Source organism: Podarcis melisellensis (assembly GCF_964234715.1).
Source record: "Podarcis melisellensis genome assembly, chromosome: 4".
Classification (NCBI taxonomy): Eukaryota; Metazoa; Chordata; class Lepidosauria; order Squamata; family Lacertidae; genus Podarcis; species Podarcis melisellensis.
This window is the reverse complement of record NC_138531.1, coordinates 15,770,421-15,789,375: the sequence shown is the minus strand read 5'-3', so window position 1 is coordinate 15,789,375 and position 18,955 is coordinate 15,770,421. Positions and strand designations below refer to the sequence as shown.

General features: G+C 42.1%; 1 long non-coding RNA gene across 1 annotated transcript; it reads right to left on the bottom strand.

Annotated features, from left to right (window-relative positions):
* Positions 1-16,322: 16,322 nt before the first annotated feature.
* On the bottom strand, positions 16,323-18,955 carry LOC309368342. The gene is made up of 3 exons (XR_014167706.1): positions 18,850-18,955; positions 17,630-18,153; positions 16,323-16,723 (listed from the first exon to the last, which is right to left on the bottom strand). It is a non-coding gene; the product is annotated as an uncharacterized lncRNA (long non-coding RNA).

The window sequence follows — 18,955 nt, the reverse complement described above, 5'->3', positions numbered from 1 at the left end:
CCCCACATGAATGAGACATAGTAAGCCTGAAAGTATTGAGGGGTGAGATTATCATGGCAGATTAGAATGCATTGTCGTGGCAAATTATACTGCATGTTTAGAACTATTTGTGTTCCTGCAGCCTGCCCCTTGAGCTCCTGCTCGTGATCAGGACAGGAGTGTGATTTCAGTTCAGATCTTCTAAAGTTCAAGGATGCTCAGGGAGCATCAATGGGAGCTGCTGCCTGAAACCTGCAAACAAGGAAAGACCTGCCTCCATCATTGGCTGAGTGAGATACAGCTGCCCAGCTGCACTCCATTGTTTGACTGGGAGCTGTTGCCTAGAATGCAGAGGTTGAGGGACAAGATTGGGAAAGACCAATGCTTGATTTCAATTTGAATCTAAGGCTGTGACTATGGGAGAAGCAAGACCTCTTGGGGTGTTAATGCTGTGTGGCCCTCCATCATAGGCCCAGGTTATACATATGTGTAAGTAAACCATATATCATAAAAGATACCACAGTCTCCACTGTCCCTCATTCCAAGGAAACTGAACCCTGGATATATGCTTTGAACCCCTGGAATTTCGCACTGCTTAGGGACTAGGGTGGCATGCAACAATATTATGGGTGACTTACAGCATTTATTAGTCTCTCTCTTACTCTGCTGTTGTTTTGTTTTCCAACTGTCAGGAGAACATATTCTATTTTAAAATGTTGAATCTGCTAAATCCAACCTTGCTCTCTGCTATTGTACACTGTTCACCAGGACAAACAAACACACAAACATCTGTGCATAGCAAGTGTAACATACATTCTTCAGCAGCTTTCATTGTAATCTATTTGAATTTACACCCTAGGTGGCCAAAACAGAAAATCCATCTGTTTTAGAATTGCTTCCTCCAAAATAAATTGGTAAGTAAGCCAACTAGCAAACTAAGTTAAAACCTGTGCCTGAAACAAACAAACAAATGCTCCCACCAAAAAATTCAGGTCTGTGGTGTGCTATTTGTTTGGATTTATGTGAATGCTGGGAAGCACTTTGAACTGGTGATTAAATCATTATAAATATCACAGCATGCTTCCCACTGTCCCAAGAGGTAGAGCTGCAGAGTTTAATTTCCTGTGGATGAGAGAGCACTGAAACACCAATGCCATTGTAATATCTGTATTATTTACAGACATGAAAAGCAGGTTAAAGTGGTACCTAGTGGGCTCCTCTAGCAGACAGCAAGTCATTGATATTGCATCATTTCCCAGCAGCATTGACCCTCGCAGCTTTCATGATGCTTCTTGGCATGATCAGTGAGATCTGCAGGACCATCAAGAGGCAGGTAAAGTGTGTATAGATATACCCAGCCTACAGCCATTTGGTAGGAGAACCTTCAGAATTCTCCACTGGTGGACTTCCGGAGGCGGCGCGAACGGTAATGGCTGCCAGCTCCGTCGAAACGGGTCGCCCGCTGCGGCGAAGCGGGGACCCATCCAGAAAAACCACAGGCAGCAGAAGCCTGTGGTCCTGAGACCCGGCGGGCGCCAAAAGCGGCCCCTAAAACGACGAAGGGACCCCGTAAGGGGCTCCAGACCGCGGAGGGGGTAGCGGCGCTGTGGGTCGTTTCGCGATCGACGGAGCGAAGCCGCGTTGCTGTTGCCGGTGAGTGCTGACCTTTCTTCTTGAAATTGCTAACTCTGGAAAGCAACAACCCGTGAGTAATTTGGACAATACACTTCTAAAGCTTTTAAAATTGCGAATTCGGCTGAAAGCGGAGTGACGATAAACAGGAAGTCCGTCTTCCGCTAACATTGAACTTGAAAGCAAAGAGCAGGAGGAGTGGAGACAAAGAGTAACGTTCTGCATTGACTGATCTGGCATCTATCTAAACTGTTTTTCCTGGCTGATTTAAAGACTTTAAGTGGTTGATTTTTGGACTTATATTTGAGATAAGGATATCTTTCTTCTGCTGACCTATTGGATTACAAATAAAAGTAAGAAGCCCAGGTACTGGAGCTGCCTGAGTAACTGAGCAACCAGTTTGCAGATTTTGGATACTTTGAATCTGAACATTGGAACATACTGAGTTTGAACTTGTTACTTTGAAACACTTGCTGTCTAAGCACTTTTGGAAACATTGTTTGGCTTTAAGTATTAACTCTGCTAAAACCTATCTTTGAGAAGATCTTTGGTTATTAAATTAGACTTACTAATTTTAATTGGACTGGACTTCCTCCCTAAAGACATTCTAAGCTCCACCTAGAGGATCTTGGACTTACAGCAGTGACTTTGTTTTACTTTCTCTTTCCCGGCCTCCTGTCTGAGTGTTACCATCTGGGCTGCTATTTTCTCATGGGAACAATTCAGCTTGACCTTGGTTTTTAGATAACTTTGGAATGAGTGGAACAAGAAAAAGGGGAAGAACCAGACAAACAACTTTAACTTTACCGACAGTCTCACAGCGTAGATCATCTGTGCCTGCTTTGCCTACTACTTTGCCTCCTGAGGCAGAAGCGGCCTCCCTGTTACAATCAGGGGAGGGAGAAATTGAGGAATTACAACCGGAAGATATGGCCTCAGGAGCAAGTGGCACTGTTTTGGAGAAAATTTTTGAAAAATTGGAGGCTCTGGACAGAAAGGTAGATCAGCAATCAGCAAAAATTGACTTAAATACAGAAAGTTTAAATAGACTGACTGGACAAGTTGCACAGAATGTTCAATCTATTGGAGAACTGAAGGAGGCTGTAGGTGAAAATCGGAAATTGGCTGAGGACACTAGCCAAAGACTGGGACAGCTTGAGAAAGAAGTAAGACCACTCAGCAAACAAGTAGGAGAACATCAGATCTACTTCTCTATGACAGAACTTCGGAACAGGGAGGCTAATTTAAGGATACGCTCAATACCAGAAGTGGAAGAAGGTAACTTAACTGAGTTCCTTACCAAAGAATTCTCCAAGTTTTGGAACTTAGAAGAAAAAGACTTTAAGATACTATCGGCTTTTAGGCTTGGAAGACTTATAAAGAAGGAGAAGCCCAGAGACTGTTTGATAATATTGAGATCAAAGGAGGAAAGGGACAAGATTTTAGGCCTGCATTACGGAAAGTCACTGGATATTTTGGACAGAAGAATTGAAATTTATAAAGATATTCCTAAACAGCTGTTGGATCTTAGATCAGATTATTCGGAACTAGCAAAATTGCTAAGGAGCAACTCAATTATCTTCAGGTGGGAGTTTCCCCAAGGATTATCGTTTACTTTCAGAGGGAGGAAGACTAAAATTAGAACGCCGGAGGACAGAGACAAGTTTTTGGCGGCATACGGAGAAGATCTTCACAAAGGACTTGGATTACCCCCAGGGCCTGAACCTCCGGGGGACCCTGCACCCTCGGATCCTCAAAAATCCGAGAATAAGATACCTCCACAGCAAGAATAACCAGATTTATCCAGGATGTCCCTGCAACTTTTGAGCTGGAACATAAATGGCTGCAACATTCCAGGAAAAAGGAAAAAAATCTTTCACATCTTAAAAAAGGAACATTTGGACATTATCTGTTTACAGGAAACACATGTGATTAGGCTCCACAGAAAAGTGTTAATAAATAAAAGACTTGGTCAGGAATTTATATCCTCGGACACAGTAAAGAAGAGAGGTGTGGTAATTTATGCAAAAGAGAGCCTTTCACCTAAATTTCTGTTTAAAGATGAGCATGGAAGAATTTTGGCGATAGAAATACAATATCAAGGAGAAAAAATTTTGATATTAGGAATTTATGCTCCAAATGAAGGAAAATCGGAATTTTACAAGAAGTTGCATGAGACTATGCTGGATTATCTGGACTACAACAACATTATTATGTTGGGAGATATGAATGGAGTTGTATCAACTAACATGGATAAGTCACAGAACCAAAACATTTCCAAAGATGGCAGACTACCAAAGACCTTTTTTGAAATGACAGACAATATGGACTGGATTGACATTTGGAGAGTGAGAAACCCCTTGGGAAGGGAAGGAACATTTTTCTCTGAAGCCCAACTGACTTGGACAAGAATCGACCAAATATGGATATCTAGAGGTCTGGCACCTAAGATCAGAAAGGTGGAAATCTGCCCAAAGACATGCTCCGACCATAACGCACTGAGAATGGATATGACATTGATTCCAACCGGTTCCTTCAGATGGAAGATGAATGATGGCCTGTTTAGAGATCAGGAGATTACCAAGAAGGCCCAAAAAGCTTTAAAGGATTATTTCGAGATCAATATGAACACCACAGTGGAAAAAAGAACTATCTGGGACGCAAGTAAGGCCGTGATGAGGGGGTTCCTGATACAACAGAACACGGTAAAGAAAAGGAAACAAAATGAAAGGAAAGATAAAATTTTGGAAAAAATTAAGGAGTTAGAGAAGAAGCTAAGATCCAACCCGAAGTCCCAGCCGATTCTGAGAGAAATTAAACTTTACCAAGCACAATATTCTAAACTGATAAATCAGGAAATAGAATGGAAAATTAAATTAATGAAACAAAAAACTTTTGAGTCGGCTAATAAATGTGGAAAACTGCTAGCTTGGCAGTTGAAGAGGAGACAAAAGTTAAATACAGTGACAAATTTAGAGATTGAAGGAAGATGTATCCAGAACCCCGGAGAGATTAGAAAGTGTTTCCAGAGATATTTCAAAAAATTATATACTCAAGGGCCACAAGATGAAACTGAGATTAAACAATTCTTAGAGACTAATGGACTGGCAAAATTGTCAGAAGAAAACAGATCAATCTTGAATGGCAAAATAACACGACAAGAGATTGAGCAGGCCATCCAGAACATGAAACAGGGCAAATCACCAGGACCAGACGGGCTGACCTCCAAGTACTATAAGATACTGAAAGACTACTTGATACAACCACTGATGGAGGTCAGCAATGAAATTCTAGAGGGGAAGAAGGCGCCAGAATCGTGGAAGGAAGCTTTCATCACATTGATACCAAAATCGGAAACTGAAAAGACACAGCTTAAGAACTACCGTCCCATCTCCCTTTTAAATGTGGATTACAAAATATTCACAGACGTTTTGGCAAGTAGATTCAAGAGGGTTTTAAACAAAGTAATTCATAAAGACCAGGCAGGCTTTCTCCCAGGTAGACATATGTCTGCTAATACAAGGAACATTATAGATATATTGGAGCTTCTACAAACAGACATAAATACTAAAGCTGTTTTAATTTTCATAGATGCGGAGAAGGCCTTTGACAACATATCCTGGAAGTTTATGAAGGGGAATTTAAAAGAAATGGGAGTGGGCAGGGGATTTGAGAATGGGATTGATGCAATATATTCAGAACAAAAGGCTAAATTGATAGTTAACAATGTGGTTACAGAAGAGTTTAAAATTGAAAAAGGAACACGACAAGGCTGTCCGATCTCCCCGTTATTATTTATTTCGGTCCTGGAAGTGCTCTTGAACATGATTAGAGGGGACAGGTTGGTGGAAGGGATACAGGTCGGAGCGAAACAATATAAACTTAAAGCGTTTGCAGATGACTTAGTTTTGACATTACAGGAGCCAGAATCTAGTACGAAAAGAGTACTACAACTAATTCAAGACATTGGTCGGGTGGCGGGATTTAAATTAAATAAGCAAAAAACTAAGGTGTTGGGAAAGAATTTGACAGATATTGAGTCGGAACGGTTTCAGAGAGAGACAGAGTTAACTGTGGTTAAGAAAGTCAAATACCTAGGGGTAAACATAACAGCAAAAAATCTGAGTCTGTTTAAAGATAACTATGAAAAATGTTGGTCTGAAATTAAGAGAGACTTGGATAGCTGGTCAAAATTAAAACTTTCATTGTTAGGTCGAATAGCTGCTATCAAGATGAATGTATTGCCAAAAATGTTGTTTTTGTTTCAGACATTGCAGATTGTAGACAAAACGGAGTGCTTCCGGAAGTGGCAGAAAGATATCTCTAAATTTGTCTGGCAGGGCAAAAAGCCCAGAATTAAGTTTAAGATATTAACGGACGCAAAAGAAAGAGGGGGCTTTGCCCTGCCAGACTTAAAGTTGTACTATGAAGCCGCAGCTTTCTGCTGGCTAAAAGATTGGCTACTTCTTGAGGACACGGACGTGCTGGATTTGGAAGGTTTTAACAATGCATTTGGATGGCATGCATATTTATGGTACGATAAGGTTAAGATTAACAAGGTCTTTAAGAACCATATTGTCAGAAAAGCAATATTTAATGTCTGGACAAGATACAAAGACTTATTAGAGAACAAAACACCGAGGTGGCTGTCACCCTTGGAGGCTAAGGCCCGAAAAAGACCTAACATGGAGGCCAATTGGCCAAAATATTGGGAAATATTAGAAAGAGATGGAGACAATTGGAAACTGCAGAGTTTAGAGAAAATGAAAGATAAAGTGCGAGACTGGTTACACTATGCTCAGATCAAAGAAGTGTTTAAGAATGATAAAAAGTTAGGATTCCAGGTGGAGAAATCGAAATTGGAAACAGAATTGTTAGAACCTAAGACCAAGGTACTTTCAAAAATGTATAACTTGCTGCTGAAATGGAACACACAAGACGAAACGGTTAAATCGGCTATGATAAAGTGGGCCCAGGATATTGGGCATAACATTATGTTTGAGGACTGGGAAAGGTTATGGACCACTGGGCTGAACTTCACAGCATGTAATGCTCTGAAGGAAAATGTAATGAAAATGATATATAGATGGTACATGACCCCAGTGAAATTGGCTAAAATATACCATTCGTCTGATAATAAATGTTGGAAGTGTAAGGAAAATGAAGGAACATTCTTTCACCTCTGGTGGACCTGTCCTAGAGTGAAGGCCTTCTGGGAAATGATATATAATGAATTAAAAAAGGTGTTTAAGTATACCTTCACCAAGAAACCAGAGGCCTTCCTTCTGGGCATGGTCGGCCAGAACGTGTTAAAGAAGGACAGAACATTTTTTATGTATGCTACAACGGCGGCAAGGATACTTATTGCTAAGAACTGGAAAACCCAAGATCTACCCACACTGGAAGAATGGCAGATGCAGCTGATGGACTATATGCAATTAGCTGAGATGACGGGCAGAATCCGTGACCTGGGAGAGGAGAGGGTTGAAGAAGACTGGAAGAAATTCAAGATTTATTTGCAAAAGTATTGTAATCTGGTTGAATCATAACAAGGAAGTCAGAGTAGAAATAACTGTCTACCATTAAATTACAATTTCATATCTGAGTTTAACCTAAATATTGGATTTAAGATTATAAACAAGATGATAATTTGCTTGGAAAAATCTGTTTGTAATGATGAAAGTGGAAGCGGGAGACGTGAGGGAGTCCACAATAGAATGAAAGGATGTTATGAAATTTACTCTGTTTGTTAAATATGCATTTGTATGAAAAAAACTTAATAAAATATTATAAAAAAAAAACAGAATTCTCCACTGGTGGAGCTCTCACATGGGGAGTGTAATGCAAAGTCAGGTTATTGGGTACCAGTATAACAAGTATAACAAATAAGGGACGTGGGTGGCACTGTGGGTTAAACCACAGAGCCTAGGACTTGCCAATCAGAAGGTCGGCGGTTCGAATCCCCGCAATGGGGTGAGCTCCTGTTGTTCAGTCCCAGCTCCTGCCAAGCTAGCAGTTTGAAAGCACATCAAAGTGCAAGTAGATAAATAGGTACCGCTCCAGCGGGAAGGTAAAGGTGTTTCCGTGTGCTGCTCTGGTTTGCCAGAAGCGGCTTAGTCATGCTGGCCACATGACCCGGAAGCTTTCTGCGGACAAACGCCGGCTCCCTCAGCCTATAGAGCGAGATGAGCGCTGCAACCCCAGAGTTGGTCACAACTGAACCTAATGGTCAGGGGTCCCTTTACCTTTATAACAAGTTCTAGGGCACAATATTTTACTGTTGAGCAGAGGAGCAAGGGGGCAGTGGGGTCTCTCTGCTTGCAGCCAGTAATTTACTGAACCAGCCTGAAATCTGAAATCAGACAGTCCAGCAACAGTTCCACGGATTTTCCTGATCTTGTTTCTGCAATGAAATACCCCATAAAACATTACACTTCAGAACAAGCGTATTCCTGCACTAGCACAGCCTTTTGTCACTTAAGTTTATTTTAAATACTTTCTCTGATGTTTCTCATTCCTGCTATGTATATTTTTCTATTTGAATGCTTTTTTTGGGTTTTCCATTGTTCTCACTAAATACTGTAAATTGCCATTGGATCTTATTGGTGAAGTGTTTTTTAAAAATATATATATTAAAAAAATCAAATAAGTAAGCAGAACATAAAACTAAAATCCATGCCACACAACATGATGACATTAGGCTTGGTACCTGAGAATTCTTTTCCATTTTAAATTATGCCTATCCAAAAAGTCACTCAGAAAACAGGGATCAGACTTGCAGCGTGCAAGGCAAGGCACTGCTATGTTTGGGAGGAAATGAGATTGGCCATTTATTGCAATGGTCTGTGCACTGGGCACAACTATCATTCCTACTGTCGCCCCCATTCATGGCAGCTCTATTAAGACGAAAAATGTCTGATATCTCTTTGGTCTATGCGACATAGCTAAGGAGCAGAGGTGCAAGAAAAATACTTTAATAAAAATGGCACCATTACCGAGTTTTCAATTTGAGCTTCAGTTATCCACTGGTGGCTTTTACTAGACACAAGTGTGTTTTCTTCTGTAATAGGAAATGGTAGGAAAGTGGGATATCTGCAGTGCAGTGCAGCATTGATATACTTCTGAATATTGTTAACACATAGTCTGCTGAGAGAGATGAACAGAGGACAATTGTGGTTGGGGAAGAGAAAAGAGATGCACTGTTAAATGATTAAGAGCGACACCATCATATTAATGTTTGGTCAGAAGTAAGATATTGGAGGAAACTGATTTTCCAGACCCATTTCAGTTGGGGCTTAGGCCTGGTTTATGCACAAAAACTGCTTTGTTCGCCTTGTACGATTACCTCTGTAAAGAGAGAGGCAGCAGAAATATGTCCATTTCAATTCCCCTCAGTCTCTTAGTGGCTTTCAATACCCTTCACTACGGTATCCTTCTGGAGCAACTGTCTGAGTTGGAGTGGCACTGTTTTGTGTTGGTTATGGTCCTACCTGGATGTTCATTTCCAGAGGGTGATGTATTGGGAGTGTTATTTGGCCCCGTCAAGCCTTCAATGTGGTGCTTCTTAGAGTTCAATGTTATCCCCTATATTGTTTAACATCTACATGAAACTGCTGAGTGGGGTCATCTGGAGTTTTGGGGTATGTTGTTAGCAATATGTTGATGACACACAGCTCTTCTCCTTTACAAGTGTGGCAGTGGAAGTGCTGGACCAGTGTCTTGCCTCAGTAATGGACTGGAAGAGAGCCAAGAAACTGAAGCTCAGTTCAGATAACACTGAGGCACTCTTAGTGGGTTGTTCTCTACACCAGATGGGTGGGAGGTTGCCTGCTCTTGATGGGGTTACACTCCCGCTGAAGGAGCAGGTACATTGCTTGGGGCACTCTTGGATCATCTGCTATCATTTGAGGCTCAGGTGGCCTCGGTGGTATGGAGTGTCTTCTCTAAGCTTTGGCCAAGCTGCGCTGCCATCTGGACAGGGAAAGCCTAACTTCCATTGTCTATGCTCTACCAACTTCTAGGTTAGATTATATGTGGAATTGTTTCTGCAGATGGTTCAGGAACTTCAGCTGGTGCAGAATTTGGCAGCCAGGTTGCTCACTCAGGAAAGCATGTTCTCCTTCAGGGAGAGCACGTGTTGCGGTAGGGTCTACTGAGCCACCCCTTTGTTGCTGGGTAAGTTCTCCAAGATGGCCAGGGGGCATTGATTGGATTGCCGAGTTGCTGGGGCAAAAGTTATGTTGCAATTTTGGTGGGAGGGGCAAAAGGTTTAAATACTCTGCACGCAGCCTTGTACTTTCTCTTTTGCTGCGTGCAACGGATCACCCGCCCACCCGCCCTAGAATAAGGGGTTTGTTGCGTTGACCTTGCTATGCCTGTCATGGGGTCGTCTGCCTTTGAGCAGGGGCCTGGTAGGAATTTTTCCACCTGGCAAATTGGCTGGCTGGGTGGTTTTTGCCTACTGCGTAGCAAATCGTCACAACTTGTAAGGTTGTGGTTAGGCATTGGTTATAAATCTGGTGGAGGAGGGGTTAGGATAGGCTGGGCCTACCCCTCCATGGAGGGGTTCAGGATAGGCTGGGCCTGCCCCTCCATGGTTGCTGCGGAAAGGAAATTCCGTTAAAGGAATCCTGGGGCTTGCCATCTTTTCGTCCAATCCCTGGAATGGGACTAGGGCCGGCAAGCCTTCGGGGAGCAGGCGGGTGAGAGTTGAGGGTCTGTGTCTCAGCTCCAATTCTTCCCCGACTTGCTTTTCCCCGCACTGTCTTTCAGTGGTGCCCGGAAGTCAGTTCTGTCCCCAGGCGGGGGGACAGATAGTCTTAACCAATGCCTAAACAACCACTCACAGTTTGTATTTTAATAAAGTTGTGGCCAAAATCATGCCAAAAATCTTAAACAAAAATTACGTGTCCGTTGTGAGTTATTTTTGGGGGTGGATTGGGGACCTCAACACGCAAAGACTTTTTGAATATATAACACTGATCCTGGCCTGACTGCACAGGCTGCCAATCAGTTTCTGGCCCAATTCAGAGTGCTGGTTTTGACCTATAAAGCCTTAAATGGCTCAGGACTGCAATACTTCCAGGACCGTCTCTTGCCCTTTTAATCATTCTGGACCCTGTGATCATCATCCGAGGCCCTTCTTCGTATGCCCTCTCCACAAGAGGTCAGGCGGGTGGCAATATGAGAACAGACCTTTTCTGCGGTGGCTCCCAGTTGGTGGAATGTTCTCCCCAGGGAGACTCACCTGGCACCATCTATATATATCTTTAGGCACCAGGTAAAAAAATTTCTCTAGGCATTTAGCAGATTAAAAAAATCAGTGGTCTTTTAAATGTGTTTGTGGGAGAAGTTTGGAGTTCTTTTGTTATGTATTTTGTGTTCTCATTTTGTACTTTTATGTTCTAAAATGCCCTGTGATATTCAGATGAAGGGTGGTGTACAAATTTATACAACAGCAACAGCAACAGGAAGTATGTATAGGACTGCAGCTTTAGGGGGTAATTCTGCGCTCACTAATTTGAGAATAACACCAATTGAACACTGTGGGAATTACTTAACTAACATACTTAAGACTGGGCTCCATATCATCTTTCGTTTCTAGGGTCAGCATTTGACTTTTATCTTACTTGACAGCTAGTCTGTGATAGCATTGATTATTTTAATTCATTTTTCCAATGTAAAATAATTCAACCAATCCTTCAGTGGGCTGCACAGAATATGGAAGGGGCAGAAGTGACATCAATGAATTTATGTCACATTAGTTTGCAAAGTGGGTATGAGTATGAGAGAGACAGATCACATGATTCCTACAGACCCAAATCCACATATGCCAATACTGAAGTGGCCTAAAATTAGGATTGCCAAAGAGCTGCAATTTCCTGTTTCCAAAGTGACAACTGCATATTTGACGTTGATAATTGGTCTCAGCAAGCAATAGTTTTACAAACAAATTCCATTGATTTCACGCTCCCCTGGTCAAAAAAAAAAAGTGGGGGGAGAAGAAGAGTTCTATACCATTTCGTCAATTGCACTGCAGCAATTCAGAGCACCATTAGGTGTGGGCTCTTAACATATCCAATTGCCTAGGCTGTTCTTTTGAATGGGGAACAATGAGAGATAGTCTGGCATGATGCACAATAGCCTGCTCTGGGCATTGAATGGGCAGTTGTGTATAATATACACAATAGATTGCAATCACAATTCAGGAACTGCAAGACTCCTGTCAGTGTGGTGAAGACTGCACATCCCCTTTTGTGGATCAGTGCAACCCTCCAGCCTCAATACAATGCTAGCATTCAGGATGTTGAAAATATGAAAGGTTTAATACACCTGTGCTTAAAAAACAAATTGAAGGATTATTATTTTTTGACTGCAGCTAGGATGACCAAATGTAAAGGAGGACAGGGTCGCTGTATCTTGACTAAATGTATAGAGAAGATGATATCGCAAGATTTTTCACCATTATGTGACAAGCTATATCTGCCAAAAAAAATCTTTTCCTACACAACTCTTCAAGGCCTTTCTCTCCAATTTGTATCCACTTGCCCTGTTGGTGCAAAGATGGTTCCTGCTAACTACCATATTCTTTAGCCATAAAGATCCCGTAATTTAGGTTAAATGAAGACAGGCTCAGAACAGATGCAGATAATTACACTACAGAAGGGTCCATTATTTGGTGCAAGTGTTATTCTATCGAGCCCTATTGAAATTGAGCCCTGTTTGATATGGTCTAACTTGCTATTATAGTCACCATGAATTTGTAATGGATGAAGTAATTCTCTAAAGGAGCCCAAAGTTGCAGAGCAGAGCACGTGCACCAGTGTTTTTGGCATATAAAGGCTTGGAAGTATTCCAGCAGAGGGGATTGTTGTGACTCCAACTGTTCCTTTTGTTTTCAGAAAGGTGAATTCAAAAGAAATGATAGTTCTGTCTTGAGATGAAGATTTATGCTAGCCAGTGTACTGTTCTGAAGGAAAATATCTGCTCTAAAGGCCATGCCACACTGCTTTATTCCAACACAAATATAATTCCTTCTAATGCAGAACTATTTTCATGTATGCTGAGAGCTTTGTGTGTCGAGGTCCCACAAGCCACCCCCAAATAAATCACAATTCACACATAATTTTTGTTTAAGGTTTTTGGCATAATTTTGGCCACAACTTTATTAAAATATATAAAAGTGAGTGGTTGCTTAGGCTTGGTTCCGACTATCTGTCACCGCCATCGGGACAGGTCTGACTTCCGGATTCTAGCGAAAGCCAGTCAGGGAAAGCAATATTGGGGAGAGCATGGAGCTGGGCACCAGACCCTCACCTCCCCGCACATGCTCCCAGGGGCTTGCGCTGCCCAAGCCCCAACCAGGGATTTGGATGAAAGGATGGCAAGCCTCTAGATTCCTTTAACGGAATTCCCTTGCAGCAGCATCATTGGGGCAGACACTGCCAATCCATACCCCTCCACCAACCAATTTTTTAAGCAATGCCTAATCACAACCTTATAAGTTGTGACGATTTGCTACGCAGTAGGCAAAAACCAGATGGCACCAGCCAATCAGCCAACTAGACAAAATTCCTACCAGGCTCCTGCCCCCAAAGCAGATGACTCCATGACAGGCATAGCAAGGTCAACGCAAAGACCAATACCTAGGAAGGGTGAGCGGGTGTTCCGATCTACACAGCAAAGAGAACGGTCAGTGCTGCGTATCTTACATTTAAAACCTTTTAGCCCTTCCCCTTAATTGGCAACATCAAAATTTCCCTAGTAACAGGAAACTACCCAAACCTTGCTAATGGCTATCCAAACGATCCCGCCCAGTAACAAGGGGGTGGCATGCCAGACCCCACTGCAACACGTGCTCTCCAGGAAGGAGAACACGCTTTGTAGCCAAACTGGACCACCATCAGCAATGAAGGGAGGTGTTTGGAAACACATAGTTTCCAGGTTTCTAGACATAACGAATAAAAATAACCCTAAAGAGGAGTGCTGTATTATCTGCTTGTAGCTGCATCAAGAAAAGGGAAATGAGCAGAGAATGTTGAATGCATCTGCAACCCAATGAGGCATTTAACGAAGTCTCTTCATGCCACTGAATTGAAATGACTGGAGATGAGTGCAGAAGATGGTGGAAGGAGACCAAGAGGGGTAGAGCTGAGACAAATGAACAGACAATAAAGGATAGGAAGGAAGTGAGAGCAGAAGCAACTATGTGGAAGAAGCAGGAGCAATGATGGGAGTGAAGCGATGGCGTACAAGCAAAGTCTGGAGGGGGTAGCGCAGAGGAAGGTAGAGGTGGGGGAGGGATTGTGGCCATTGAAACTGGAAAAAGCAAAGAGGTGAATAAGCAAACAAAAGAGGGGGACTAAGTGGAGGTGGAGTGAGGGAAATGGCAAAGCAGGGTGGGGCAGATAGAATTGAGGGGTGGCGTGGGGCACTAAATTATTTCATTCTTCCAAGAAACATTATGGGCTCCTCCAGAAAACCTATTTTCTGGTACTGTACACTGATCTTGATTTGCTTGCACAAAGCTTGTATGGAGGTTAAAGGTAAAGGGACCCCTGACCATTAGGTCCAGTCATGACCTAATGGGGTTGCGGCGCTCATCTTGCTTGACTGGCTGAGGGGGCCGATGTACAGCTTCCGGGTCATGTGGCCAGCATGGCTAAGCCGCTTCTGGCAAACCAGAGCAGCGCACAGAAACACCGTTTACCTTCCTGCCAGAGCGGTACCTATTTATCTACTTGCACTTTGACATGCTTTCAAACTGCTAGCTTGTCAGGAGCTGGGACAGCAACGGGAGCTCACCCTGTTGCAGGGATTCGAACAACCGACCTTCTGATCGGCAAGTCCTAGGTTCTGTGGTTTAACCCACAGCACCACCCGCGTCCCCCTGTATGGAGGTTAGGTTATAGAAATTTGTGAAGTGATTACAGAACAATGGCCATTCATCCTGATTTGCTTTGGGGATGTTTGGAAAAGGTCTCCCTCCCCCCCTCTCTCTCTGGTGTTTTTGTTACTCTAAAATGAAAGAGCACTTTCATCCACTTTGATTGCATAACACTAAATTCCCAGTATGTGCTTGAATCCCTTCCTTAAAATGCTGCCATCAAGGAGCTGGGATCAGGTCGCAACACCCTGCCAAATGTATATTGTTGCAATGAGCACATCTCAGACAATCAGCAAGGCTTGGCTGGCAACTGTGACATTGCACAATGAGGCATGTCTGTTTTCAGTGCACCTATGGCTTCCCCCTATGTGACTCCAGACATGAGACAGGAAGCCAGCCATGGTCCTCTATTAGCATCACTGCAACACCGAGTAATACCAACAGTGGCTGTTGTTGAGCATGGTGCCCATTTCAAACTTTCCCCTGCTCCTGATAATGCAGTGTCCCAAATCACGAGGAGGGTTCTACTCCCATTCAAGTGAAACAAGTACGAGTCCCTTACAAACCTACCCATTTAACACAGGAAAGTCAGGGCCAATGTGCATGAAGGAGAATGGATACCTGGTTTGCACAGTTTGAGATTCAGGTAAATGCCTGGAATGGCTCTCTCTACCCAAAATGCGCTTGGCACAATATGTCTAATGAAACAAACTGTTCCACAGAATGCTGCGGTCAGGCTGAGTGGAATATCTGGATGTGCACATGTTGCACATGTACAGAGGGAACTCTGCTGGCTGCTGATTAGCCACTGAGTCATGTTCAATGTTTTGTTACTAATGTATACAGCCCTGGATAACTCAGGAATGGGTTGCTTGCCCCTGTATACACTTGTGAGATCATTTTGATCACCTGGCAGAAATTTACTTGTGGCACCAAACCTTATTCTTATCAAAGGATAGTGACCTGAACGCAAGTACTTTTCACCCTTTTCCCTGGACTTTGGAATGCTTTCCCCTTTGCTATTTATGATGCACCACCCATCAGTTGCTTCAGATGTCTTGTAAAGACATACCATTTTGTCCCAGCTTTCCTAGACCCATAAAATTAAAATTGGTAATTTTTGTTTTGTTTTCAATCCCCGTTTTTCATACTGTTTTACATTGTGTATGTGTGTTCTTACAGATCTGGAGATATTTTAGCTATTAAGCAGATTAGAAATGGTTTAAAGCGTGCACCCAAACCAATGAAACTTTTAAAATTACATAAATGTGGATGGAAGAAAAATATAGGGTGCAGAATGGGCTCCCCCTTTTTCTTTCTAGAAACTAAAACTCTGGATGATCCCTAAATTCTGGACAGCTCAATTGGCAACTGTAGGTGCTTGAGAAGAAATATGGTCTGTGTCAAAATATCATGACACTGTTTTGAGAAAAAACACACACTTATTATTTTTTAAATGCTCCAAGCTAGGGAAATATATATATAGGTGCTATTGAAATAATTAATTTACATAATTCTAGCTCTGGCATTCTAGCAGATTCCCTGAATGTATCCTATAGTTTTTGGCCATCGTCTTGACATCGTCACACTATCTCTACAGACATAATTTGACATTTTAATGTCATCTCCATAGGCTATCATCTTGACTAATTAAGTGCTGTCAACATAGATTTCTTCTGACATTCTTCTGCATCAGGACATTGTCTCCGAAGACTTCAGCCAAAACTACTGTGACAACTTTTTTAGGAGGTAGTGAAGGGCAGAGACTCTAAAGAGAAGGAGAAAGAGAGAGAACTATCGGGTACGATAGATCAGCTGGATACAATTTTGCATGAAGAAACCATTTCTTTTCTTTCATCCCTCATCCAGCCTCTAGAACAAGCCTCCACAGGTCACAAAACTGAAGAAAGCCCAGCAGCTGTACACAATGGCAGCCATCTTGTTTCTCCCCTCCACTTTTTGCAGTCTTAGTCAGGGACTAAAACCAGGCACTGTTACTGTAAATCTGCACCATACATGACTTCACAGGCTACTGTTGACTTGGCTGCTCTTGTTATGCAGGTCATTAAATGCAGAGACTTACTTCTAAGTAGACATGTTTACCTTTGTACTGAAAGTTAATAATACAGTGAATTCTACATGAGTGTCTGGACTGCAGATTAGGAGACATGCCTAAAACTATTTGCAAAGCTTTTTTTGCATTTGCCATTTTATGGGACAGGAGACCTTTAACATTCGGTTGCATTATTTTCAGATAAACGAGATGTTCAAAAAAGATTTTAAAGAATATGGATATGCAGAGAAGGATTCTAAATTTCAAATAGAAATAATAAATAATGAACATAAAATCCTATCCAAAATGTATAAGATATTGTTGGAATGGCATACAAAAGATGAAGAAGTTAAATAGTGTTATGATAAAATGGGCCAGAGATATTGGACATAATATACAATTTAACGATTGGATAAAACTATGGAATGAAAGTATTAAATTTACCGCATGTACTGCATTAAAGGAAAATGTTATGAAAATGATATATAGATGGTACATTACACCGGTAAAACTTGCAAAAATGTACAAAACATGTAAGAAGTGTTGGAAATGTAAAGAAATAGATGGTTCATATGTGGTGGGAATGTAAGAAAGTGAAAAGCTTCTGGAAAGGACCATAAAATTTTCCAATATGCAGTAACAGCGGCAAGAATATTACTGGCTCAGAAATGGAAACAAGAACAATTACCAACGTTGGAGCAATGGAGAACGAAGCTGATGGACTATGCAGAACTTGATAAACTGACTGGGAAGATTAGATATCAGCGAGATCAAAAATTCATCGAGGAGTGGGGAAAATTATCAGAATACTGGGAATGTATAAGTGATAACGAAATAACGTTAGTGGCATTTAGAGAAGCTCTGTAATAAAATAAGAAATATTGTAAAAAAGTAAAATATAAGAGGGGGTAGGTATAAAGGCAATATCAAAATTTGGAAATGTGTATTTAAAGAAATTAAATTTCGAATGATTGGCAGAGAAGCCGAAGGAAGTCAAAAATCAAAAAGTTTAACAGAATTTGTAATGCGGTACGATTGTATGGAAAAATTAATAAAATATAATTATTAAAAAAGGAGACCTTTAACATTCATCCACACTTACTGTGGGTATTAACATTAAATGATGTAACAAAATCTCATTTCGAATTGAGGCACAATAGATAGAGGTAATGGATTTGTGTCAGCACTATTATTATTGACATATTAAAGCTACCATGGCAATTTTAGAAAGGAAGCAGAACTGATCATGAAGGGGGTGGGTGGGTTACTCATTTGTTTATGGAACAAAGTTAATTAAAAAGGGCTTTCATATCCCGTGTGAATTATTGAGAAATTAAATCTTAGCCCATAAGAACAAAAGTCTGATAGCCAGCTGCAGATCACAATGTTAATCAAGAGAATGATGGTTCGTGAAAGTATCAAGAGGCAAAACAGGATGAGAAACAGCTCTGCTGCTCCTCAAAGCCTGGGAGGACTTGGCACCAAGTTCCCCTTCTGAGAAATTCTTCCACCCTCCCTGGTTTTTGGAACTCCCTTCTCTGGAACCAACTTAGCACAAGGGACCTCGGTATGTCGCAGGATAGCTGGTCCCACCTCTTCCCACCTGCCCAATGAAAATAATAAATTTTATTTATACCCCGCCCTCCCCAGCCAAGGCCGGGCTCAGGGCGGCCAACAACCAATAATAAAAATGAGTTGAATGAATACAACTTAAAAACAAGATTAAAAGACAACATTAAAACATTAGAACAATTAAAATGCAGCCTCATGACAGGAGGAGAAAAGAAAGAGGGGGGGGATCAAATTGACTCCAAGCCAAAGACCAGGTGGAACAACTCTGTCTTACAGGCTCTGCGGAAAGAAATCGGATTCTGCAGGGCCCTGGTCTCATGAGACAGAGCGTTCCACCAGGCCGGAGCCAGAGTTGAAAAGGCCCTGGCTCTGGTTCAGGCTAATCTGGCTTCCTTAGGGCCTGGGACCTCTAGGATGTTGCTATTTATGGACCTTAAGGTCCTCCCTGGGGCATACCGGGATAGGCGGTCCCGTAGGTACAAGGGTCCTAGGGCGTGAAAACAGAGTCAGTTGTAGCTGCTGGCATCCATAAAGGAGATCACCAACATGTGTCAAGCAGACCTGGGTTGAGCTGGGTGTGGAAGTTAGGACAAGGTAGGATGCTGTTGTGCTGCTATACCACAACTTAGCTGCAGCTTGAAACAGATAGGCAGAGGTGGAGCCAACAAAGCCAACTTGCCAAACAGCTGCCACAGATGCATTTTCGTGCTGCAAGAAAATAACTCACCTTGAGCCTGCTCCTCATTTGATTTCAAGTTTTGTAAGCACCTCACATGAAGTCAAAATGAAGCTTCCGGAACTAAGCCCTCCATGGATCCATTCCATCTTGGATG